The following is a 5,414-nucleotide window of genomic DNA, read 5'->3' as shown; positions in this document are numbered from 1 at the left end:
TTGGAGCGGGACTTGTACGCGCTGTTGGGTGTCCCGGAGAAGGCGTCAGACAAGGAGGTCAGGGCCCCTCCCCGCCAGGTCCCAAGGCCCTAAGGATGGCGCGGGACAGCGACCCCTGTGGCGCGCTTGCTCTGCGGCCGCTTTTATCCCCGCCCCTCCCCCAGCGCTGCCCCAGTTGGCTTCTGCCCCCACGGTTACACTGCGCATGCGCTTTACCCCCTTCCCCCCGTGCGTGACTTCACAGGCACCCCGCGTGATCCCTACTTCCCTCGTGCAACCTCGACGTCTCCTTGGAGGGGCTGGGCCATGCAAATGAGAAGAACATTGGCTGACCAGGGCTACCTGGTGCCGGGCGCCCGGCGGGCCTAGCCCCGGCACAGCTGCGGGGCAGGGGTGGCAAGGGGCACCGCCAGGGCACGCAGTGTGGCAGCACCTTCTGGCCCTCCAACGAGTTTGGGGCACCAGTGGGCAAATCACTTGTCTATGGGGTTGCCAGCCCTCCTGGTTTGGCCGGGAATCTGCCAGTATCTGCATCAAGCCTCTGGCGACTACTGAAAGTAATCCAGGAGATAGATATTGTGAATGGGTTGAACAGTACAATTAATGACTAGAGGTGCACCGATATGTGGATCACATATTGGGTCAGCCCCAATATGAGGAAAGTTGGCAGTATTGGTAATCGCCTTTTTTTGGCTGATGTGGCCAATAATGTCCCTGATAAATGCCCTGTGCAGCTGCAGCATAGCATGCAGGTGGCTAGGAGCTCAGCCCAACAGTGTGGAAAGCAGCTGGGTCTGGCTGGTAAATCTGTTGTGAAGGAGGGGGTGGGGGCAGATCGAGGCCTCCATGGTGAGGGAAGGTGTGGGGCTGGGGCAGGGGCAAGGGCAGGTGCTGCACAGCCAGGGTGGAGTGCAGGACAGAGCCACAAGTGGCTCTTACAGGGTGGGGTGGATGACACCAAGTTATGGGGGAGTGTGGTCATGCCAGAAGATAGGTTGCAGACACAGGCAGACTGGGACAGGCTGGAGAGTTGGGTGGACCAGAACCAGATAAAGTTCAACACTCAGAAGTGTAAGGTGCTCCATCTGGGGGCAAACAATCCCCAAAATACCTACAGGCTTGGTGGCAACAATTTGACTTGCACTATGGCCGAAAGAGACCTAGAAGTAGTGATCCACCATTGCATGAACATAAGGCAGCAGTGCGCTGCTGTGGCCAGCAGGGCAAACAACACGTTGGCAATCATTAACCGTTGTATCCCATGCAAAACTAAGTAAGTGATACTCCCACTGTACTCCGCAGTGGTAAGGCTGCAGCTGGAGTGTTGTGTCCAGGTCTGGGCACTACACTTCAACAAGGATGTGGAAAAACTTGAGAAGGTCCAGGGAAAAGCCACCTGTATGACCAGGGACTTGGAAGACAAGCCATACGAGGAAAGGCTGAGGGACTTGGGCCTCTACAAAGAGAAGGCTGAGAGAGGACTTGGTAGCAGCTTACTGCTACATTAGGGGAGTATACACCAAGAACTCAGTGAACAGCTGTTCACCAGGGCACCCCTGGGGAAGACCAGGAGCAATGGATACAAACACCTGGAAGGCTGCTTCAGGCTCTATTTCAGGAAAAACTAAATTCCCTCCAGTGGTGGTGCAGTCACCTATTCTGGAAATCTTCAAAAGGAGACTGGACAGTTACCTTGCTGGGATCACTTTACCCCAGTTGTCTTTTCCTGCCTAGTGCAGGGGGACTGGACCCGATGTTCTACAAGATCCCTTCCAGCCCCTAACAATCTATAAATGTGCCCCCAGATTTGCGCTTGGGGTGGGTGGTGGTGATGGTGGGATAGCGACTATGGCAAATTTTGGGGTGGCTGCAGCCCCTCCCAGCTCCACCAAAGCCCACCTTGAGTGCAGCCTGGCTCACCCACCTCCGGGAAGAGTCCAGGACCACCCTGGCCCCAGCCTGCAGCAGCCCGCCCTCACCCCGTGCGCAGATCCAGGGAGACACGGTCCCCATACTGTGCACAGATCCAGGGTGCACACAGCAGCGGAAGCCACCCCCATTCCCCCCCAGACAAGCCACTCTTGGCTCCATCCTGCACTCTGCCCAGCAGCGCCTGTCCCAGCCCCACTCCCTCCCTCACCATGGGGGCCTCGATCTGTGCCCCCCCATGTCCCTTCCCTCCCCCATCGCCCCTTCCCCCAGCAGACTTACCAGCTGAACAACTGCCCAGCTGCATATCGGCAACGGGATCGGTAATGGCCGATATGGCTCGTTAAAAATTGGCCACCGGCCCAAAAAATCTGTAATGGTGCACCCCTATTAATGACATTATATCATGCTGGGGAAAAAAATCTCCTAGAATAGCTTCAGTCAGAGTTGGCAACCCTACTTTTTCACCGCTTGTGGGGTAAGATCTAGTGTAGGGAGTATCCGAAGCCCCGGATGAAAGAGTCTGGGATGGAGGAGGCTTACCTGTAGTATCTGGGGGCATCCGTACCCCAAGACCCCTGGGCTTGGACCTGTCCATAGGATGCCTGCCAATGGATTTGGGAGCATGCGAAGTCTCAGGGTGAGAGGTCTGGGATGAAGGATACTTATCAGTTGCAGCACTGTACATGGTGTTTAGAACAATTGAGTTCTGCCTGCTCTTTGGGGCAGGGGCAGGAAGGGGGTGGCTGGAGTGAGAAGGAAGAGGCTGAACCTCCAGCTGGAGGGATGGGGGAAACAGCAGCTGGCACAGGTTAATCCCTCAGGTCTTCAGGCTGCCAGTTGGCTCTAAAGCACAGACTGGATACAAAGTGACAGTGCACCTAATGTAGCTGCTCTTCTGCTCAGCCTAGTGGTAGGATGCAGAGGTGTGTTTGGGTCCAGCTTTTCATTCTACATGTGGCTGTCCCCAGATCAGGAAAGCAGCTGGCTGCTTTACGGTACCTCAGCTTTTCCCTAGGCTCCAGGGTTGTATGGGGACCTGTCAGCCTCAGTGTAAATTGAAGCAGCCTCAGGGTTGCTGTGGTTTGTGCATGGCTTGGTGGCCTTGTCTGTGATAAAGCACTGTCCTTATTTCCCATCTGTATTGTTTCCCTCTTTGGAAATGCAGGAGCAAAGGTTAAACGTGACGAAAGGAACAGCAGAATAACTTGTTTTTAATGCCTTGTAGCATGCTCCTTTTTTCTCCCCCCACCTTCTCCCCACCTCCCCCAAATAATTACCTGTATTTTAGAAACTGTTTGTTGGGTATTGGTGGCTTGTTAATGGTGTGAAGTAATTTTTCTTGTTTGGCCTGGGATCCTTTTATTAATAACCAGCATGGCATTTGGAGTTTTGCCAGTGTTGCATTGCTCATTCTTACTCATTGTTGATTGTGTTCCATAATAGTGTTTCCTTGTTTGCTGATTGTAGTCTGCCCTGTAGTTGCTGTTATGTCCTCTGTCACCTTGTCTTAAGTACATGGGATGAGATCCTTGTCCCACTAAAGTCAATAGAAAACTTTCCATTGACTTCACTTGGGCAGAGTGTCACTTCTGGTGTTTGTTTACAGCCCTTGAGATGGAAATGTTAAAACTTTTAAATATTCTTTGGCAACGCAATAGATTTAAAGTAGCCTCAAGTCCCATACCTGTTCTTCAGTCTATTTGTCAATATTGAGGTTTTACCATTGCGTTTTTGTTTTCTTTCTTTTTCTTTTTCCTTATTTTCCTATGTTAAAGACCCATAGAAACAAATGGGGAAACTGACTGTCCTATAGAAAGGAAATAAGGAAACTGTAAATACCAACTGTTTTCTGCTGAACAAAGTTAATCTTGTTAAAGTGACGTGAGCAATAGGGCAGTGCAAAATTTTGCCTGGTGTTTCATTTCGAAGCTGTTTTGATGCATTTCAAGCTCGAAACAGTGAAATTGAAATGAAACAAAAGCCTTCGAAACAGCTTTGAAACAAAACAAGGGCACTCGAAACATGTCAAGTTTCAAAGCTGGACTTACTTGGCTTCCCAGCCAGCAGCAGCAGCCTCCTGTCATCTGGCGCACAGATCAGGGGAGGGCTGCAGGACTGTGCCATACTCCTCTCAGGGGTGCGGGACCCCGGATCTGCACACCAGAGGACAGGAGGCTGCTGCTGCCGCCTGGGACTGACGCTGGGCACAGCCTGTGCCCAATGCCGGGAAGATTGGTGCTGTTGCTGCCCCAAGGCAGCAGTGGCAGCCTCCTGTCATCCAGCTCGCAGATCAGGGGCCCGCGCCCACTGTCCTGCCTTTCCTCCACAACACCAGAGAGCAGGCACAGGCAGCTCATAACCCGCTGCTGCTGCTAGCCTGGGCCCCGTGCCAGCTTCGGGCTCACCCCTTGGGGCTGAGCTGCAGCAAAATCTTGGCAGAACCTGCTGCTGGGCGTGGAAGAAAGCCCCCCCACCAGGCAGTGTTTGGTACAGCTGTGCCAGACCCCTCCTGTGGGGTGCAGGCCCCCAGATCTGCACACCAAATGGCAGGAGGCTGCCACTGCTGCCTTGGGCCAGTGGCAGCAGCAGTCTTCCTGGCGCTGGGCGCAAGCTTTGTTTCAAATACTTGAAGCAACTCAGACGTCTGGGCGACCTTTGTTCGTCAAAGCAGTTGGTGAGGGGGAGTTGTTATCATCTGGTGGGCCAGGTGTTTGGAAGCCCTCACTGAGGTCATTATATGGGAAAGGTCTTTTGACTGTCCATGGTGTGGATAATTTATCATTTGAGAAGACTTTACTTTGTTTAGTGGGGTCTTGCAGATAGATTCTTGATAAAGGGCTATTGCGGGGATCAGCAATGTTTTCCGGCGGGTGGTTGGAATGACCCAGCTCAGGTCTGAGGCAGGCAGACCAGGCCTGGCTTACTCCGTTGCTTCTCCCTGCCACCTGGCTCTGGCACAGCCCAGAGAGAGCCCTCCTCTGCTGATGCCTCGGGCTCCCAGCTGTGTTACAATTCAGGGAGAACTCCCCCACCACAGATGCCGTGACACAAAAGCTCAGTGGGCCGGATGTGGCCCATGGGCCAGGGGTTGCCACGGCCCTCTCTTATGTTATTAGCCTCTCATTTTTGTCCACCAGGTGGTGTCTGAGTACAACAGGTGTCCTTTTTCCAGTTTGTCAAAGGCCTCCGTTGCAGTTATACAGACACTGTTCTTCTTTCTTGTAGCATTTCTTTTCTTGCACAAAGCATTTTCAAATGGTAAAGAGAACTCAGATGATTAACATCCTGCTCAGTGACTTAGTCTAGAAAACTGTTGTTGACTTGACTCTGAAATGTCAGAAATACTGTATGTTCAACATCTCTATAGCACTATCTCCCTAGCTGGGTTTATGGCCGTTACTAATACTACATATTTTGGCCAGAATTTATTTTCCCTGCCAAACCCTTGCACTGTATGTTATGTGCTATACCACCCCCCCCCC

At 52.6% G+C, this 5,414-nt stretch overlaps 1 protein-coding gene across 2 annotated transcripts in view; it reads left to right on the top strand.

Annotated features, from left to right (window-relative positions):
• DNAJC17 (DnaJ heat shock protein family (Hsp40) member C17) overlaps positions 1-5,414 on the top strand; it is a 42,538-nt gene that overhangs the window by 5,614 nt on the left and 31,510 nt on the right. The window lies entirely within an intron of this gene.

Source organism: Gavialis gangeticus, unplaced genomic scaffold (assembly GCF_001723915.1).
Source record: "Gavialis gangeticus isolate Ggan-Ray unplaced genomic scaffold, GavGan_comp1, whole genome shotgun sequence".
Classification (NCBI taxonomy): Eukaryota; Metazoa; Chordata; order Crocodylia; family Gavialidae; genus Gavialis; species Gavialis gangeticus.
This window is presented reverse-complemented; position numbering and strand designations above follow the sequence as displayed.